This window comes from Dreissena polymorpha, chromosome 2 (genome assembly GCF_020536995.1).
Source record: "Dreissena polymorpha isolate Duluth1 chromosome 2, UMN_Dpol_1.0, whole genome shotgun sequence".
NCBI lineage: Eukaryota > Metazoa > Mollusca > Bivalvia > Myida > Dreissenidae > Dreissena > Dreissena polymorpha.
The window spans coordinates 78,553,970-78,576,766 of NC_068356.1; the positions used below are offsets into that span (position 1 = coordinate 78,553,970).

The following is a 22,797-nucleotide window of genomic DNA, read 5'->3' on the forward strand; positions in this document are numbered from 1 at the left end:
CGTGTGAGAAACTCAATATTCTAACACGGCACGTACCAAATTTCATATAAACAAAAAAGAAAATCTTCTATGGTTTATTCTGCAATAATCATTAGCGATGCTTATACACTAAAAGCACGCGCTGTAACTGAACAAAACATGCCGATACATTTTCCACCAGGCTAATAATACGGTAGTTTGGCTGTTATTGAGGGCGGAGATCTGATCGACAGAACAGCCGAAAGTTATTTTTAAGGGCGGAACTTCAGATAAAATAGTACACAAGAAAAATAATATACATTGTATAAATCTTTAGTAAAAACCGTGTTAGAATCGATAATTCGTGAACGTTATAGTTTGTTGTCGAATAACAAACGGCCGGAAGTTTAGATGCGTTGTTTCAAATCACGAGTTTCTCGAGTACCCTTCGGTAGTAGGTATGGATTGATATACACCCTCAAACTTCTTAACTCATATGGCTAACACCGCAGGCACAATTAAAGAATAATGCCCAAGCGATTAAGTTACACACAATGTGAATGTTGAAACGAACAAAACAACCGTACTTTTTATCAACTAAAGTTAATCAAACTTGAAAAACAAAATTAAGACTGTGATCTGTTAAATTGCAATGTCTTAATAGTTTAATGGTGTCTTCTGATTATTTAAACAGGTTCACATTTCAAGACAGGTGCAAATGATAGCATATTTATTACACATGATACACCGTTTTAGACAATATCATGTCGAGTTTTTAACATGACGAATCACATTTCTTTGTAACACATGTTTGACACATAGCATTCATCGTTTGATTGTGTCATTGGAAAGGAAAATGGGATATTTTTGAAAACAATAAAGAAGATAATACACTATTGCGAATGTAATAGGCCCAAAATGCGATATGCTCCAATTATAATCTTTCAATAAGTAATACTTTTGAAACGAAATATAACCATTGAAACGTAACACTACAGGTATTGACACCTTTTTATTTTGGTAAAAGAGTCACACTGCCATTTTTTTCCAGTCTACTTAATAAATAGAATATCTATATAATGATTGGTACGAAATTTGCAATAAGTGTTAAGAGGATTGTTTCATATTTAAATTTTGTAAATTATGTAAATGCGTTTGTTTCATCGCATGTTCTATATCAATGTTAATGTTCTTACTAAGTTCTGATGAAGATGATTATAGCGTACTTTATGAAAACATTCAAAAAGGATAGTTGTGTTCCAAATTTTAATAAAAGGCATGATAATGAATTATTGCTTTCTATCCGTTTACATTTTTCGAAAACGTTTAGTGTTTTATTTTGTTTCTGTTCTATCTGTTCAATGATGTTATTTTCTCGTGTTAACTTTAAGGGCTTTTACAATATTTCAGAGAATTAAAGCCAGGAAAATTGTTTGGCTAATGTTAAACGGTTAAATATATTACATATATGTAAGGTCGTGTCCTAATAGGTGTGTTTCGTATACACATTTCTATATTCTATCTAGTTCATTTTTTAATTTCAAATGTCCATAAAGCAGAGCAATGTGCCATTTAACGAATTGATAAGAGGTCAAGGAATTGTTAGTGATTATACTGGTCTCATTGACACTTTATAACAATTGTCTTTTTTCTGATTGATCGCTTTGAAAGCCGAGACCATGTCTTGTGAAAACCTTGTATTGTTCCTTGTCAGTACATTGTGTACGAACTTTGATTGTCTTATGGTCAATACGCAACTAACTTTCACAATGTCAAGTTTATTTCAATGAATTCAATTAGTACCCATTATCACACTTATAAATCTTCAAACGCCTGATCAACGTTATATACTTTTCTACTTTATTGTTGGTATTGAATTTAACCACATTAGACTGCCTGACCTCATATTGTTCTTTTATTCTTTTATTCTTTTGACGCAAGGAAAGCAGTGCTATGTTCGACTCTTTCTTGGGCAACAATTAGAGCAGTTAAAAACCCAACGAAAGAAAATACTCCTTCAAATGAATTGTTCAAGTAGGATCTATGAAACCGCAATGTACTGTAAAGATTGTTGAATTATAATCTATGTATTAATAGTAAGATTGCTTTTGTTATTTTTGCATTGTATTTTAAATTAATATTACTCACCGCGCAAAGTAATTCTTTTTATTCAGCTTTCTTGAAATTGTGTTTAATCTGTGCTAGACAATGTATATCGAACACACAGCATTGCTGGTCAGTCAAACAAAGAGATAAAACAAAATGACAAGTTTCGTTTTGTAAAATGTACGCGTATTATTTTCCTTCTTGCCATTTAATTATTGTGTTTATACAACAATTATCAAGCGGGTCGCATTGATCTGAATGGTCGATTGACCCTTTTTGTAAGAACAATTTCCTTTCTGCTCAATATAAACTATGACTAATGTTATGAATGCGTCTTAAACACGCATGTGTGCGATTTCATGAACAATTAAATTAATGATTACATATTTATACTTTCACTCCTCAGAGCGAGTATTCATTGTAAATTTATATATATATATATGTAAATAAGATAGATATATAGATAGAGGACGGACGGACGGACGGACGGACGGACGGACGGACGGACGGACGGACGGACGGACGGACGGACGGACGGACGGACTGACAGACAGACAGACAGACAGACAGACAGACAGACAGACAGACAGACAGACAGACAGACAGACAGACAGACAGACAGACGACAGACAGACAGACAGACAGACAGACAGACAGACAGACAGACAGACAGACAGACAGACAGACAGACAGACAGACAGACAGACAGACAGACAGACAGACAGACAGACAGACAGACAGACAGACAGACAGACAGACAGACAGACAGACAGACAGACAGACAGACAGACAGACAGACAGACAGACAGACAGGACAGACAGACAGACAGACAGACAGACAGACAGACAGACAGACAGACAGACAGACAGACAGACAGACAGACAGACAGACAGACAGACAGACAGACAGACAGACAGACAGACAGACAGACAGACAGACAGACAGACAGACAGACAGATAGATAGATAGATAGATAATAGATATGTGGATAGACGGACAGATAGACGGGCAGATAGACGGACGGACAGACAGATAGAAAGACATACAGACAGACATACGGACGGATGGACGGACGGATGGATGGATGGATGGATGGATAGATAGATATAGATATGTGTGTGTGAAATACAGCGTAAAAATAATGTTTGCATGGTATTTAAATTTTTGTTGTGCATAGCCTTTACTGTATCAAGTCAACGAATATGTTCCCAAAGTGACCGGATGTTTGGAGTGCTTTAGCTCTGGACAATTTAAAACCGATGATAGTTAAACATGCTTTGTTTGCTTAATCATTTTAATACCACATGTATTCAAGGCAAGCAATTCTTATCTGGAAGGTTTTACAAGTTATGTGATATTAACTTCCCTTTAAGTGATCACTTAGTCGCGAGAATAACTCGAGGATCTACGTCTCTATTCTGATAAATATGTGCTTCAAAAAAATGCAATCGTCATCAAAGAAGTTAACAGACAAATCATAACAATTAGCTTGATTAATTCACAATTATTCAGAGTCGTTAAGGGATATTATTAAACAGTTGAATCTGATCATAATTTTGTCACTTTTCTACATTTGAAAATGCAGCCTTGATAAGCCTTCTAAAAACAAACAAAGATAAAAACATAAAATGCAAGTAACAATATAAACTAGAAGAGGCCGACGCGTATCCCCTGGGGTGGGTAACGTGCACATGGATGGTCAAAATAAACCGTGTTGTTATAAGAGATGTTCAGTATTAATTTGAATTCAATTGGTGAATAAATGAAGAACTTATGTAAAAATTAATTATTTTTTTATTTTTTTTTGGGGGGGGGGGGGGCGCCCCAGGGTTGGTGATGGGGCCATGCATAGTTGAGATTGACCGTAGTGTAATAAGAGAAGTTCAGTATCAATTAGAAGTTAATCGGTGCAGAAATGAAGAAGTTAATGTAAAAAAACGACAAAAATTAATGAAAATCTCTGAGCTGGCCCCATCCCAGCCCCCATTACTTTTGACCCAGGAGTCAGATCAAAATTCCATAAAGTGTACTGTCACAGATGCACATAACTACCACGTGTTTAAGTTTCAATGTTCTAGTGCTAATAGTGTAGGATTAGATAGTGGCCAGGACGGACGGACGGGCAGACGGCAGAGATAACCACATCATCCCGCCGCTCAAATTTGGAGCGTGGGGATAATGAATGACAAATAAGAATCAAAGTACTGACAGTACTGGTGAGACGATGCTTTTGAAGAGGATGGATATAAAAGCGTCAATTTAATTTTACCTACATCACCACAATTGTGTATAAGAGTACGAAAAGTTTGGGTAGGAAAACAACTTGGGTACGAAAATTTTGGTTACGAAAAAATTATTTTGCAACAAAAATTGGGTACGATAAAAAATTTGGGAACGAAAACAAAATTGGGTATGAAAACACTTTGGGTACAAATAAAAATTTGGGCAAGAAAAAAAATTTGTACGAAAATTGTTGGACACGAAAAAAAAATTGGGGGTAAATTTGGGTACAAACAAATTTGGGTACGAAAAACAATTGGGTTCGAAAACAAATTAGGTACGAAAAAATTTGGGTACGAAAACAATTTGGGGGTACGGGGAAGTAGTACCCGTGGACCTCTCGATAAATTTAAGAGGACGGGAACTTATTGCATTTACCTTTATCAATGGCCCTGAGGTGGGTAATGTTGTCATGGATGGTCGAGATAGACCATGTTGTCATAAGAGATGTTCAGTATTAATTTGAAGTCAATTGGTGAATAAATGAAAAAGATATGTTAAAACAAAATTTTGGGTGGGCGTGGTCTATGTGGGCGGGGCGCCCCAAGGTTGTTAATGGGGCCATGCATAGTTGAGATTGCCCGTATTGTCAAAAGAGATGTTCAGTATCAATTTGAAGTAAATTGGTGTCGAAATGAAAAAGTTAATGTAAAATAACCTAATAAATTAAGTGAAAATCTCTGACCCGGTCCACCCAACCCCCATCGGCCACTATCAGTTATTGAAGTTATTATCATGTGCGTCGCATATTATTAGTAAAATAAGTTTTTTTCCCCATTTATTTACCCATAACATTTGACTCAGGGGTCAGATAGATCAAAATTCAAAATATTGCACCGTCGCACATATGCTCATAGCTACCATGTGTGTACGTTTCAAGGTTCTAGTGCTAATAGTTTAGGATTAGATAGTGTCCAGGACGGACGGACAGACGGCGGAGATAACCACAATATCCCCACGCTTTTAAAAGCGTGAGGATAATACATATTATTCAGTGCTGGTTATCGGAAAAACGATAATAAATTTGCAAATAGTTCACATTTCTTATGATACTTTCACGAATAATCGTACTTTTTAGGAATAATCGCTTTAAAAAATTACACTTTTTGTAATACTACTATCAAGCATATTGTATGTTTGGGGTCCGAGACGTCATGTAAGCGGTCGGCGTAGACCTTTTGTTACTTTAGGTAGGACATGGCATCTCAAAATTAAATTCCACTCAATTCGTCTTACAAAACAACACCTTATGATTTAGTTATTTTTCTTAACCATCTGTTTCTAAAAAAATGTAGCACACACAACTCAGATCTGTAGAGTTCAGATCTAACAAATGTCCCTTGCATTGTGGTGGTGTTCAGTTCATAGAATGCATTTAATAGTAATTTGATACAGTCAGACGTGTGCAGGAAGTACAGACCTTGTTAGGAGCAAACTAAATCCGTGTATAGTTTCATGTCAGAGACACATCGATAGTATAAAATAATAAATGAACCGCTGAATTTAACATCATTCACATCACAGACGCATACTTGAAGTAGTTGTTTTAATGCAATATAAACCGGAAAGCAAAGTTAACAGGTATAATATTTTTTTCCAAAACAAATGTTCAATTGATGCATGTAATGCTATACAGAAGTGACTGAAAAATGAAACGGTTTCGAAAGTGTCTTCAGTCATATTAGAAGAGCACATGGGTTTACCGAAACCGTCGCAAAATGGGCACAACATCAATAATTTCCCTTACAATGTCGCAAAACAGGGTTAGACTGTAATTACTCCGTCTACTGTAACTCAAACTAAATTAAGAAGAAAATGTGTGAACTAGTTTCTACGAGTGCAAATTCAAACAAGAGGCCCATGAGGGCATGAATTGCTCTACTGGCTGGAATGTTTAACAACATTTGGAAACAGTTTTAACAATTATTGTTTATGTCATTTTCATCAATTCAAAATATCAGTTCAATTACGATGATTAATATCATATTAATTTACATGATCTGATTTCAGTGCTTGATCACTGTTTGTGTTGCTTAGTACGAGCATATGATTGTTTGGAGTAAAAGGTTGGCCATATCATGGTATAGTATACTAAAACGATATATATATATCTAATTTTTATGACATGCATCAGCGAAGAGAGTGAACCAATTCTGGACCGACTCATATAAAGTTTGCAAATTACTATTCCGAATGAAATAAAAATGGAAAATATTGCTGCGATAAGAGTAAAGAACATGGTGAGAAAAGGAGAAGTTACTCACTTCAATTACTTTTTCCTCTATGCACATTTTGAAAACGTTATCTGCTGCAGATACATTAAAATAATTCATCCTTTTATCACTATGTTCAAAACAATTATTCAGATGCTATAAAGGACAAGTAGTATTCACTGATCATATCACATCACAAAATGGTTAGAAGGCTTTTGACTCATTACCAAACCAATTTCGGACTGACCCAAAAAAGACTTCGCAGATGACTATTCAGAATGTAGCCCCTTACAGCTGTCATAAAGTTGGAAATAAAATTGCGTACCTAGCATCAGAGGACAGCTACCACTCTTTGATGTATGATTTCCGGGTCGCACAAAACACCATCTCCCAGATCATCTGTATATTGGACTGGGGCTTTAGCTGCTATTCAAGGAGCAATATATAATTGAATGATCTGACCAAGAACATTCTAATACACCTGATCTCAGAGCTTCAATATTGGAATAAGCATGGTCTAAAAGGGACCCTGATTCATGTGTTGGTTTTGATATAATCTGCTTACAATGAAGTTCATTTTCAATATATTCACAGGTTGAATTGTTTTGTTCAAGCACATCTGAATTAAAGTCTCCGATGATAATGAACTCCTTTCCTGAAATTAGGGGTATGATGTATTTTTCACACTTTAATGTTGAAAGAGAACAAGCAGGGGATTTATACAGTGCAACAATTAAAATGTGTCTTGCTCCTTTTAAAACCTCACTCGTAATAAATTCAATTCTTTACTGGTATATGGAGTCTGTTTAACAATATTAATATTGTCTTTTTAGTACATAGCAATGCCTCTGTGAGGTCTACTGTTGCCATGCTGAAATACATCTGCTCTGAATAAATTGTACCCTGCTCTATTTACTGTTTCTTTTGTATCCCTAGTGGTTAGCCAGGTTTAAAGAAGACAAACCATATATGCAGCTTGAATATTTGGCTCTGAAAATATTTCACTATGATGGGGTATCAAGGATCTTGTGTTCAAAGAGACAACCGTATACAAAGCATCTGTTATCTCATATAATGTAACATAACATAACTTTAAAAGGCTTTCCATTCGTAGCCTTATCACTTCGTCTTTAACCTTTTGTGTTACTGAAATCTTGATTTCATTCAAGTTCACTAAATAAAGACCTGATAAAGACTTGGATCTACTCAAAGCAACATAATGTGCATGGGCAAAAAAAACCCCGAGATCCAGACAAGTCAATTATAACTTCTTTCAAAGTATCACCCTGTGCTTTATGCATAGTTTTTGCCATTGCTTGACGAAGAGGGAACTGTACCCTTATAAATGTTTTTCTCAGATACATAAAAGTTCTCTTTACAACAAAGATAGGTGTCAAAGTATGCAGAATATCTTTGTGAAAAAGGTATTTGTATGTTGATTGCCACTCATTTCCAACTTGTTCATCATTGAATTGCACCCAAACAATACTTGGTCTATCTGTATTTAGTTGTTTCTTTTCAATTGACTTTATTAAACAATTTGAACCATTGATAAGTCCATCATTCACATCAAGATTGGCACAAACATCATATGTCATTTCTACTACCATACCAATTTTCTTTGACAAACCTGCTGTTTTTGAACAATCATTTGGCCACCTGGCAATAAGCTGTTCTTTAGTCTCTTTTAAATCATCCCCATCGACCTCGTCGATAGATTTTACAACCATCTTTTGATTATTTGATGACTGACAGGCGTTATTGTTGAACATAGCAACACTAGAATTTGTGTTGAAGAGGCGGATAACATGTGTCAAGTTCAACAAATCTGATGGTTCGGTTACCGTAGTAATAAGAACCTTAATATCTGCATCATTATGATTGCCTTCCCGCAACTTATTCAGAATCTTTGCAAAGTTCTGATCATCTTTTTGTCTCATTATCTCTGTAAGTTCATGCATTGAAAACAACTCTTGCCACAAATTCGTAGATAGTTGGCCGAAATCATTCTTTAAATTTTGAAATAACCACCCTTCCATAACTGGCTTCAACTAAAAGAGGTCACCTACTAAAATCATATGAACACCACCAAAAAATGCAAGTGATCCTTTTATCTGTTTAAGTCTTTCATTAATCAACATAAACATGTTATTACCGGGAGGCGGACAACTGCAACGGGCGAGGCATGGTAATGTTATGCGCATGAGTCAACGAGGTACTTTAAATAGATTCTGGAAATTTATGTTTATAAATAAAGCGGTCAAAGTATAGCGTGGTTTATTTTTAGCTGTGTGAAATGCACATGGTTTCGGTTGCATTTTCGCGCGATTGAAACAACGTGGAATGAACTTTTCTCATGGAAAGAAAACAGTTTTTTCGGAAGTTGTCTATCTTTAAGCGACTGTCAAAACATAGTTGATGAGTTAGAATATTGTATATGCACATCGTTTTTACAAGTGCGGTCATCAAAGAATTTTGCGAGTTTTGATTTCTCAGGTTATTATAAATGTATGATGCATGCTGATGACTGCATATTATGATATAACTATATCTGGTAGTTTAAAGGTAGTTTTAAGTGTATTTAACATTCAAAAATAATCAAATAACACTGAAATTAAACAAACGTAAGAGTAGTATTGCGGGAATCAGTTTTGAACATATGTTTTTAGCAAATTGATGCCATTAAGTAATTTGTAACACTATTAAATCGTAGATTGGTGCAAGACAATGGTGCCTTTAAAATAATTTGTGACTGAGCTAAATCATTAAAACCAAGCATCCATTCGCAAAACCAAAATGAACATGGCCCCGGCGACGACGTAACATTTATGTCAATTTAGCAAAACGTCGCCAGATTTTCACACTATGTTACTAGCAAAAAACCCCATAAGATACACCAACATACGGTGGCATAGAGGTGACATTCACTTCTCTTTTTTAAATTGCTCTCCTCTTTTTTTCTAGAAAAAGAGGAGTGCAAAACTAAATAAAAGCGGCGTGCAATTAAAAAAAGAGCGGTGCTTCTCTTGTTTTAAATTGCTCTCCTCTTTTTTCTATCTCGTGGCCAAAATTTAGCTATGTCGTGGCCACGAGATAGAAAAAAGAGGAGTGCAAAACTAAATAAAAGCGGCGTACAATTAAAAAAAGAGCGGTGCAGAAAAAAAGGCAGAGTGCATTAAATAAAAGAGGAGAGCATTTTCGTCATCTCGAGATCCCGACATAGTTAACTCGTGGCCACGAGTTAGTCAGCCAATCAAATTGTGCGTAACATGTGTAAATATTCTATTCTGGTTCCCAGCTTCCACTGTAAATAAATAGAAGCCTGGCATTGGCGGAATCATGGTCGACGCGATGATAATGGTGAGTTAACCAAATATTTACAAATGTGGCTCGTCGGGGTATCATTCATTTTTCAATCGAAATGCATATATTTCATTCTGTAGACGTTCTTCCTTTTTTTCGAGTTCTTCCGCATATTAGAGTTAATGTTCCATAACCTGAGTATGTTTCGGACAAGTACACAGATAGTGTAATTTCGGATGTTTGAGTAAATTTGTAACATACTGTATTTGTGATGTATTTTTGAGTAGTGTGACAAATATGAAAGCATTGCGGTGTGGTTATCTTTGATTAACAGTAGTAATGCATTTTTATGTATTCATGCCTTTTTCCAGGTTCACCACAGTCAGAATTTCAGACCTGCTTTTCCCAGATTAGCAAAATGCTTCTAAATATCTTTTCTAAACTTCATAAAAAATGGTTCTTGGTTTTCAAGAAAAAGTTATTCATAATTCAAATCATTAATCATATTTCAGATGGATCATACTTGGTTCCAAGTAATTGAGTGTAAGTCTGGCCCAGATCACACATACAGTGCCTGTGCCCAAAAAACAAAAGTACCCCGCATAAACGAGGAAGCAAGAGGGCAATATCAACTCCCACAAGAAAAACACCTAAACATGAACATAAAAGGATTAAACTGGTGATTATTTTTCACTTTCTAGTACTACTTTCTTCTCTATAATAATTCAATTGTATTTTTATAATTGTGAAATCTCTTCAAACAATTGTAAAATTTGTTGAAAACACAATATATCACTTATTAAGTACCAGCATTTGGTATATATAATATCACTTATTAAGTACCAACATTTGGTATATATACTATGGATTTAATATTTGTTAAACATAGGCTTGCTTAATAGAACACTGTCTTGTTGTGTGTATATCATATTTTTGCCATTAATATTAAGTTCTTTGCATTAGGACATGGGCTTATATTTTAATTCAAAGATCAAATAAACCACTCTTCATTCATATAAACTATTTTGGCACAAGCACATCAATCCTTTTTCAAGCTTTGCCATTAAACACTCAAAATTTCATGTTTCATCACTGATCTAGGATGAAAAAAACAGACACAACAAATGGTCCATCAAAGAGAAATCTTTTCTGAAAGAATACAGTCAGAAATTACGAAAAGATGGCGAGTCAGAAAACAGTTTCTGGAACAACTGTGCAATTGCCATGAACAACATGTTTGGTGGAAAAAACAGAACAGGTACATAATGATTCTTAAACAGTAATAACTTTAGTATATTTTCCTTATTTTGCTGGCAGAGCACTCAATTTTATATTCAGGTATGATACAATGTCATATGAACCATGCTTATTAAATTGAATTAAGAAAACAATCATTACCATATGTCATAAGCTGTACATATGCACACAACAGAAACATTGGGAGATGATAAATGTAGTAAAGGGGTGGGTGATTTTATAAAATAAAAAAATTAAAACGGCTATCAATCAGATATTTTGTTTTTGTAAAATATATGACTAATTTTTTGTCAATTTAAACAAATAATGTTTTTGAAATGACTACTAATAATGTATTTAACACTTTTTAAGATGTCTATGATATAGAAACATAGATTATTTATGTTTGCTAAAATAACATTATATTGTCATTTCTTTTAAAGAAAAAAAGATTTATCAAGCAATATTATCATATATTATTATTTCTGTTTTGTTTTTTTATTTTACTTTTTTTTGCTTCAATCAGGTTGCAGCTCTCCAAGAGAAGTTGCAGGGCATATATTGTCTTCTTCATTGAGAGGAAGTATCGTTGTAGAACTTTTAAATGAAATTGAATATGCAGCAAAAGAATGCTACAACAAGGACAGTGTTTTAGCCCAAAAGGATGTCTGTGACCTGGCTGAATTTAAATGGCATGAACTCATTGATGAACTATTAGAGCAACAGCCACTGCTAGCTGATGTTCTCTTGGCTGTGTCTCTACCAACCTCTAAGATAGGGAATACAAAATCTGTTCAGAGACTAATACTTGTCATATCTGCTGTGTTTGGAATGTTGATGAATACAGGATACCAGGAGTTGTCGTTACAACTTGTTAGTTCAAATGATAATCGCAATGACTTTAGCTAAAGAACAAACATGCCCAAAATTACATTTAGTTTCAACTGTGTTTCTTTTTTTCTTCAAATGTTTTGTTTAAGCCCAAAAACACAAAATATGACTTAACACCTTGTTTATAGAATGGAATATTGTAAAGTGTGCAATTTATATTTAATCATTTTATGAGTAACTCAAGAGAAAATTTCATTAAAGAGTTGCCAAACTCAGCTGTGAATGATTGTTTGTTTTATAAAATATTCAATGTATGTATTTTAAATATATCTTTATATGTTTTACAGGGTTTTTTATCCACTTTTTGGGAAGATAGCCCATGGCTTTGGAATTGGGAATTTTATCTGCATTTTCATGAAATTGGGAAAATAAATTCATTAGCCTTTTTTTCACATGAAAAGTCCACTGATTAGGGAAATACTAAATTTGATATAACTCTTTATAATCATTCAAATTAAAAGAACAAAATCATATAATACTTTGTTAGATGTAATTGAATTAAAATTGAGATAAAATATGCATAAGACACTTCTTTCTAAAAAAAATATTATTTTTTTTTGAAAATTGGGAATTTTTTGCCACATTTTGGGAAAAAAGTATACTTTTTGGGATTGGGAACATAGCTTAATTTCGGCTATAAAATCAGGCCAAAAAAAACCTGGTTTTAAATATTTCACAATATCTTAATACACATACAGTAAAAAAACATACCAGGTAAAAAAAAAAAATCTTTCTTAGCCAGAAATTAGCAATATACATGTATAGTTTCTTGCAATTTGATAAAAAAACAGTATTAAACATTAAAATGTGTACTATTTTCTAAACCTCAAGTTTGTGAAATTGGGCATTTGAATGTTTATGTCACTGTTCATGACACATGTTTTGTTTGGAAATTAAATAAATCTTTTGGAACATCTATTTAATAGCGCTGACCCAGGCTCTTAAGGTCCTTGATGTTTTAGCTCACCTGAGCTCAGATGAGCTCATAGGATCGATGAATGTCTGTTGTCCGTCCTTCTTTTAACTCCCCTTTGGGTTTTTTTTCTGCTCATAGATCGAGAAACTTGGTCATGATGATCGTTTGGAGAAATTGTAGGTCAAGTTCAAAGACGGGTCATCAGGGGTCAAAAACTAGGTCACTATGCCATTGACAAATATTGGCTACCTGTACTAAGGTGAGCGATATAGGGCCATTATGGCCCTTTTGTTTTAATTCTACCCTTAACAGATTCAGGAATAAGTTAACAAATCTTGCAAAAAAAAATTCTTATTTCTTGTCCATTTCGTTGCAATTTTTGAATAATTGTAGTTCTATATGTAATTAGAACACCATTTAAATTTCATTAATATACCTTACGTAAAAATGTGTTAAATTTGATGTCAAAAGTGAATTTCCCAGCAGGATTCTCAGGGTTTGTAATTCTTAACTAATAAATAATTTTTAGCCTTATATAGAAGCAAAAAAATTGGTCCTGTCTGTAGCCGGGGTTTGAGTTTATAACGCAACCTGGGTTTTACATTCCAAGCTTTTAATACTATAAAGTATAAATGATGTAAATGATGGCCTGAAACATGAAAAAAAATCATGTTATAATTAACAAATGGCAATTATAATAACAATTTAAATAATTCATTGTAATACATAATAATATGCAATACAATACAATTACAATTCAAGAAAATACAATTAAATAAACATAGAATACAGCACTCACCAGTGACCTCAAGACTTAGTGTAGAAAGTGGCAATTGGAAAAAAGCCTACTACCTCTCACAAGGTTTTACAAACAAGTGACCAAATGTTGAGTTATGATTTAAAATTATATAGATGACAATGAAATCATCTCACAATAAAAGCATGCACTGTTAGTAATTAAACTCACTCATACATCACAAAGTATCTCTCACACTGAACTTCTCTCAGTCTTGATTGGGTTAGTATTGTTAAAAGGATTAGTGTCAGAGTGAATACCCTGTTACATACTCCCTCTGTTGGAAAAAATGGCTCCTGAAATTTTAAATATAGAACACAAAAATTTAAATAACATCCTACCATAGTAAACCCCTTGACTATACCAGCAATTGAAAATTACTGTAGTACACTCTCCACTAGAGTAGACAGTGTTTACAAGGTGCGTGGGAAAATTCCTGACCTATATTTAAATACATCTGTTCAATCAGCTGATGGCTGACCTACTTGTCAGTCCAATGTAAACAGAATGAAGCTCTATAATTATGCATAGTGAAAATATGCAAAATTATTAAACTTAGAATGTTGAATCTAAGTATATACAATAATTGAAATAAAAATTGATAGATTTAAATAATACATTTACTAAAAACAGTCTTAATTTACTGATCAAGGTATTGATCAATATATACTGCTATTTATACAGTGACAACTGTTAACATAATTTTCTGTATGAAACAGTATTTTATACACTACATTTAGTGATTAAGAGAAATTGGAAATATACACAAGATGAAAATACAACCAATAACATTCACCAGGTTTATATTTTATTAAACCATTGAACTATGGAAGATATGAACCTGGAAAAGCAAAAATAATTAAAAACACTTCAAAATATTATAAAATCTGTTGAATTCAAATCTAAAATGCATTCCCATATGGGTTTTGTTATGTATAATTTAGTTACACATAGTAAATTATTGGCATGACCCATTCTCCATATCTATTTGGAGGTTGCCTAAGCCTTTTAGGTCGGCCAACTGATTCCTATTGCGTTGTTGGATATAAATTTAAACATTGGACCTAAAAATCTCCAGTAAAAAACAACAAGAATACAATTAAAAAAAGGAAAAAAAGTAAGCCTCATATGGACTCGAACCACTGACCCCTGAGGTCCTGGAGTAAAAAGTCTCCCGCCTAGACCACTCGACCAACCATGCTTATGCTATGAGCGGATTTTTTTTTAATGAAATAAGCAATCCTCTTAGTTTCCCAAACTATAATGACAACAACAAAACTTTCCAAATTATTCAATCGTTTCCAAGGTTTTCAAATTGTCAAAAGATGCATATAATGAATATTTTAGAGCATGGTAAATGTTCAGTATTACTATTTCCTCACGAATATCATTGCTAAAACGAAAATTTGCGAATATGAAACAATTTTTTTATTTTTTTTTTCAATTTACCAAAACGAAAAGGCCCCTTTAAGGTCAGCCTAAGAAAAGATAAATTGCTCTGCTACACAGCAGATGTCATTAATAAGAAATAAAAAAATGTACCTCGTGACTGTTAGTTTGTTGTTATTTGTTTATACTTCGGTTATGTTTATTTGTTATTTATCCTTAAAGTATTATAGAACTTCAAAAACCAAACACACTGAATTAGTTAAAGCTGAAAGTTATTGCTTCAATCTTGTTTTGATATTACTTACATTTAATGACAATCACCTTTTGACCAAATTGTAGAGAAAAACCAATGGAATTTTTCTAAAATGAAGCAAAACCAAGTATAAGATTTTTCATTGGCTAATTCATTCTACAACTTTCTGAAATGTGATGTTTCTATGAGCCTTTAAACTTATTGTTCCTATATTAAGTTAAGCGCACCGACTTGAAACAGGTGTTGTAAAATTAAGAATTATTCACTATATACATTTCGATATAATGTATCCTTATATAATTTCACTTAACAGAATGCCTTTCAGGTAAATGGAAATATATGAAGTATTACCTAAATGTGTTTGGTTTAGCTTTTCAAACCCATTTAGTTGATTTATTTAAGGTAATATTTAAAAAAAAAATCAAATGAATTATAGACAAAATTGTTTGATCATTGTAGGTGTATGATAGACTTCAACCTTTGGGTGTCACTCTGAGCCATTCAGGCATGTTGTATACAATGGATCAGATATCGGGTTATTTTAATACTGAATTAATTGATTCCATTGCCAGTGGAAAGAAATTCAGAATTGTTGGGGACAACATTAACTTTCATGTTTCAAAGAAAAAAATATTCTTTTTTGGGTTGGGTGGGGGTTGAGAGGGGGTATAATGTGGGGTGTGGTCATTTATTAGATGATCTTTCAAAAATAAAAAATGGGGAGGGGGGGCAGGGATTCTGGGTTGGGGCATGGGATATTGTTTGGGTGGAATCCATTGTGGTATTCAGGTAAGTGTTGTTTTGTCAAAGTATTAATAAAATCTGATCATAAATAAAGATGTAATGGCAATTTAACTAAAATTAACTCTTGACCTTCACAGTCAAGGTCATTCAAAGGTCAAGGTCAAATTGAACTTGGCAGGTACAGTACCCTCATGATAGTTAGAAAATATTTGAAATTTGAAAGCAATAGTGATACTTTAGAAGTCAAGTGGATCTAAACACAAAATTTAACAAAATACTCAGTTACTAAGATAAAAAGGGCCATAATTCTTACAAAATGCTTGATACAGTTGTCTGCTCTTGTTTATAGATTGGGGTCATGTTGTTAAAGAAGTTTGCAAAATATTAAAGCAATATGTTAAGGAACATTAAAAATATTTGAGGTGGTACACAAACTTTAACATAGATTTATCAATAAAATGCATATTCTAAGTGGAAAAAGGGCCATAATTATAACAAAATGCTTGATAGACTTGTCTGCTCTTGTTTATAAGTTGGGGTCATGTTGGTAAAGAAGTATGCAAAATATGAAAACAATATGTCAATGGACATTGAAAATATTTGGGGTGGTACACAAAACTTTAACATTTGCACGCTAACGGGAACGCCGACGCCAGGGTGGGTAGGATAGCTCCACTATATATATTTCATATATAATAGTCGAGCTTAAAATCCGGTAAAGAAGATTAATAGGGAAGAACTGCACACATGGATTTCTCAGAACCAAATTAGGTGTTATTATGAAATTGGACGTTAAAAAATAGGGTTACATTATTATGCTTAATAGTTCTGAACTTTTTATTCAAATTACATAGAATGATTGAATTTTAAAAACATTGTTATAGACAATGAATTTTTATTACTAAACTGTTTCCCATAAGGCCAAAAAAAATATTGTTTCTGGTCACCAGATTGACCCTCTTTTTTGTATCCCCACCCAATCTTTTTTTATTGACACTTTCTCATATGCCAAAAGTCAATTATTTATAAGTAAGTTCTTTTTAAGGTAGATTTGATCATTTTTCAACCAAAAAAAGCATAGCAGCACAATTAAGAACAGAACAAAAAAGAACTTTATTAGGTAACTTATACTACATGGTATATCGTTACAAACAAATGTTAATTTATAAACATAAATCACGCAACTCCCGTACCATTCTCACACATTTTCACCCATACGCAATATCCTCAGAAACACACAAACATACACACACAATCACACTAACATATGCATAAATTCAACATAGAATATACATTTTCATCAAACATAAATGATAAATAAATAAATCCAATCAAATATATTTAAGGTAGTGCACCTCTAATGATTTCCCGCGATTTCTTCGAAGGTTGAAGAGCCTACTATTAGGTGCCGTAGCCTAGTGGTTAAGGCGATAGACTAGAAATCTTTTGGGATATTCCCGCGCAGGTTCGAATCCTGCCGACGACGTATACTTTTTTGCGACGCGTTTTATTTATTTTCTAACGTAATTTGATTTAATATGGCATATAAGCTATATTTATTGTTAAATATGTTGCAATTTTTATGCACATTTTTCAATTATTAAAATTAAAACAACGTTATGGCGAAATTGGGTGATTTACTGTTGAAAATACGAACCATGCATGTTGCATTTTTATTTTTATTTCAAAAAGTAAACGGTAATTCTGTCTAGTTCTTGGTATTTTTGCTGTATATAGTGTTTCTATAAAAACTAAGTTTAAAATATGACTTAAATGATACTATTTTGAATTTTATGACACTTTGTTTTTAACCGACCCAATTTTTACTTGGCTGAAATCACTTACATTTCATGGTGCTCTTCCATAGATAAAAATTTGTAAAAAATAAATGTCTGTAAAAGAATACTTATTTCATCTTGTTTAAACTTTAAACACCTTTACAGCATCTGTACACACCAACTGCATGCCCATATTTGGAAATTTGAATGAATTATGGAACTTTTATATACCCCAGGGGTGAAAATAAACTGGACAAAAGCCGAGCGTGGGGGTGGTTTTGAAAAAATCGGTATATTTTTTTAAAAAGCATGGAAAGCCTACCTACAAATTTGCATGTAGTTCAGTGAAATGATGCTGATTAAGAAAATAATTAATTAGATTATATTTGGATATGTGCCCATTAGAGGTGCACTACCTTAAGATATTTAAAATATTCGAGGATAGATTTTCCTAAAAAGACGTGAACATTCAATTAATCAAGGAATCTTGTTATAATAATATGTATGCTTTTAGTTAGGTGACAGTTTACTAAAATCATATTCTATCCCCAGTTCATTATTACACAAATCACAACAAATTGAAAACTGTTAGACTTCCTTAGTTTCAAAACCAAAATACGGTTTAACTAAAGTTCTTCGGCAGATAGTTGAGTTTCCACAATAGTCCTTCATTTCTCTGGTCATATGTGCAGATGCAATGACTGATTTGTTAAAGAAGAGAATGGCCAGGGCATCAACATAACTTCTTCCTGCTCTGCTGATCTCTTGTATGTAAGCTGCAAATATAATGTGTGTGTGTATATATATAATATATATATATATATATATATATATATATATATATATATATATATATATATATATATATATATATATATATATATATATATACATAAATGAAGATGTACATTTTGCTAAAAATATTAGGAAAATTGTTTCTAGTTTTAGGAAAACTTTGTTAATAGGTAATAAACAGCTCCAGAAAAAAAAGGATTATTTGTGTCATGTTTGAGCTGAGAGAACAGATTAGAACTTAAAGCACAAAATAAAGTTGTAAGTTGTATAAGCTCAGGTCAGTTTGTTTGCATCAGCAGATCAAAACTTCATTATCTATTATCTTGTTTGTGCTCAATTCTGTGCTCATTGCTCAAACTGCAAATAGTTTTGTTGACTTTTATATCTAATATTGGAGCTTAATTATGCTTACATTATGACCAATGTTGTTTAATTCTGTGTTCGCAATCAGAGACGTAGATAACAACGTCTCTATCGCAATGCATCTGTAACTGACTGGCTGTTGATAACCTGAAAAAAAGAAGAAAGCAGTGTAGTGTAAGGGCTAGTTTAAATAATTAGACCTTGTTTACACAGGATTATCATCCAACCAAGGAAAATTACAAGCATCTGGATTTAAGCTCGCTTGGTAGGCATGCTAGAATAATGGTCATCACAGGTTTTAGTCCTGCATGTGTCATAATCTCTTTCTCTTGTGTACTATGACTATGTAAATTGCTTAGCAGTTGAATTTAAAATGAAAAAAAATTACCGATTATTTACAATAATAATTATTTTAACTCAGCTCTCTCAGCCATCATAGCAAAAATTGCAAGTACAATAGGACAATGTAAATAGTTCTATTAGAATGAGCAGTGGCTTGTAAAATTTATTATATAGCTGTTTGTTATAAATGAGCATTGATAAAACAATCAAATTAAATGGATGTACAAATACATTATCGATTTTTAAACAGAATAAATTGTATTATGTAAGCCAAAAATGTACATATCATTGGTAAAAATAAGGATTTTGACGGTACTATTACTCCATATAATTAATGTTATCCGAAATTACATTTTCCATTTATTTATCCGAAAACTATTCAACTTATGAAGAATGAAAATCTCATACAAAATCAATCGTTCCGTGAAAATGAGTCACGCCATTGAAATACTTTATTATTATACTGATCAAGAGATAAATAATTTGCACAACGAACCACCTTTTAAAATTTGCTAGTTAACTTACTATTACCATCGCCTCCGCCTGTACCTGCTGACTCTTCGTATACAAAGCGGCAGGTAATCCAGAATGAACGTTAAATTGACATAACAAACAATTTGATTGGCTGAGCTAAGTCGGGATCTCGAGATTGGCTGAGCTAAGTCGGGATCTCGAGATGACGAAAATGCTCTCCTCTTTTATTTTATGCACTCTGCCTTTTTTCTGCACCGCTCTTTTTTAATTGTACGCCGCTTTTATTTAGTTTTGCACTCCTCTTTTTTCTATCTCGTGGCCACGACATAGCTAACTCGTGGCCACGAGATAGAAAAAAAAGAGGAGAGCAATTTAAAACAAGAGAAGCACCGCTCTTTTTTTAATTGCACGCCGCTTTTATTTAGTTTTGCACTCCTCTTTTTCTAGAAAAAAGAGGAGAGCAATTTAAAAAAAGAGAAGTGAATGTCACCTCTATGCCACCGTACCAACATGACTTGATAACATGTGTGTGATTATTTAGTAAAACATATTGCTATCATAAAGGAAAATGTTGAAAAACTTCGAGATACTACTCGCTATCAAGAATTACCAGTACCTTCATTATACTTGCCACCATCAGTTTTCGTTCGTTCTAAAATAAAAAATATTATGTAGAATTTGACTGGTTAAAATTATATAGAAATTGCTTTCAATGTACTAAGTATGATTCTTCGAATGTTGTTATGAGCGAAATAACAACATGAATATCATTGTCTGTGCTTTGAGAATAGAATACCACCTACATAAACTGATGTCATCAACGTCAACTAGCAGGTAGAGGATTATTTTATTAAATGATATATGTTGACAATAAAAAACCATGCCTTTGCTGTTGTTATGAGCGTATAACAACATGAGCATGTTCTATATGTTGACAAAGGAATACCATGTATTGACTGCTGTCATGAACATATATCAACAGGCGTGGCATGGTCTATATGACAACAATAAAATATCCTGCCTTGACAGTTGTCATAAACATATTACAACATTAAGAGCATGTTTTATATGATAACCATAGAATACTATGCATTGACTGTTGTTATGAACGCATAACAACATGCGGAGCATGTTCCATATGTTGATGATAGATTACCATGCCTTGGCTGTTGTAATAAACTTGTAACAACAGGCAAGCATGTTCTATATGTTGACAATATAATATTCTGCCTTGCTTGTTCTCATGAACGTATAACAACAGACAGAGCATGTTTTATATGTTGAAAATAGGAAACCGTGCACTTACCGTGTTGTCATGAGCATATAACAATAGGCAGAGCCTGTTGTATAAGTTGATAATAGCGTACCATGCCTAGACTGTTGTATTGAACATATAACAACAGTCAAGAATGTATAACAACAGTAAGAGAATGATCTATATGTAAACAATATAATACTGTGCATGGCCTGTTGTTGTGAACGCATAACAACAGGAGGAGCATGTTTTATAATTTTATGTTGACAATAGGAAACCGTGCCTTTATCGTTGTCATGAACATATAACAACAGGCAGAGAATGTTGTATAAGTTGATCATAGCATACCATGCCTAGACTGTTTGCCATGAACATATTACAACATTAAGAGCATGTTCTATATGTGAACAATATAATACTATGCATGACTATTGTAATGAACGCATAACAACAGTCAGAGCATGTTCTATATGTTAACAATGGAATTCCATGTCTTGTCTGTTGTCATGAACATATAACAACAGGCGTAGCATGGTCTATATGGCAGCAATAGATAACCCTTCCTTGACTGTTGTCATAAATATATTACAACAGTAAGAGAATGTTCTATATGTAAACAATATAATACTGTACATGGCATGTTGTTATGAACGCATAACAACAGGCGGAGCATGTTTTATATGTTGACAATAGGAAACCGTGCCTTTACCGTTGTCATGAACATATAACAACAGGCAGAGCATGTTGTATAAGTTGATAATAGCGTACCATGCCTAGACTGTTGAAATGAACATATAACAACAGGCAGAGCATGTTCTATATGTTAACAATGGAATACCATGTTTTGTCTTTTGTCATGAACATATAACAACAGACGTAGCATGGTCTATGTGGCAGCAATAGATTACCCTGCCTTGACTGCTGTCATGAATATATAACAACAGTAAGAGAATTTTCTATGTTTAAACAATATAATACTGTGCATGGCCTGTTGTTATGAACGCATAACAACAGGTGGGGAATGTTTTATATGTTGACAATAGGAAACCGTGCCTTTACCGTTGTCATGAACATATTACAACAGGCAGAGCATGTTGTATAAGTTGATAATAGCGTACCATGCCTAGACTGTTGTAATGAACATATAACAACAGGCAGAGCATGTTCTATATGTTAACAATGGAATACCATGTCTTGACTGTTGTCATGAATATATAACAACAGGCGTAGCATGGTCTATATGGCAGCAATAGAATACCCTGCATTGACTGCTGTCATGAATATATAACAACAGTAAGAGAATGTTCTATGTTTAAACAATATAATACTGGGCATGGCCTGTTGTTATGAACGCATAACAACAGGCGGAGTATGTTTTATATGTTGACAATAGGAAACCGTGCTCTTACCGTTGTCATGAACATATAACAACAGGCAGAGCATGTTGTATAAGTTGATACTAGCGTACCATGCCTAGACTGTTGTAATGAACATATAACAACAAGCAGAGCATGTTTTATATGTTGACAATAAAATACCATGCCTTTGATGTGGTCATGAACATATAACGTCAGGCGGAATATGTTATGCCTTGGTTGGTTTTATGTGATGACATCAGGAGGTGCATATTGTACATGTTGAAAGTAGAATACCATGCCTTTGCTGGTGTCATGTACATATATCAACAGGCGGAGCATGTTGTAT

The 22,797-nt window shown here is 33.4% G+C and overlaps 2 long non-coding RNA genes across 2 annotated transcripts; one reads left to right on the top strand and one right to left on the bottom strand.

The window, feature by feature from the left end:
* The first annotated feature begins 9,853 nt into the window (after positions 1–9,853).
* On the top strand, positions 9,854–13,973 carry LOC127867720 (uncharacterized). The gene is made up of 4 exons (XR_008043627.1): positions 9,854–9,918; positions 10,374–10,540; positions 10,963–11,119; positions 11,624–13,973. It is a non-coding gene; the product is annotated as an uncharacterized LOC127867720 (long non-coding RNA).
* A 4,359-nt stretch (positions 13,974–18,332) lies between these two features.
* On the bottom strand, positions 18,333–19,940 carry LOC127867722 (uncharacterized). Its single transcript, XR_008043629.1, has 3 exons — positions 19,890–19,940; positions 19,072–19,169; positions 18,333–18,640 (listed from the first exon to the last, which is right to left on the bottom strand). It is a non-coding gene; the product is annotated as an uncharacterized LOC127867722 (long non-coding RNA).
* Positions 19,941–22,797: the final 2,857 nt, after the last annotated feature.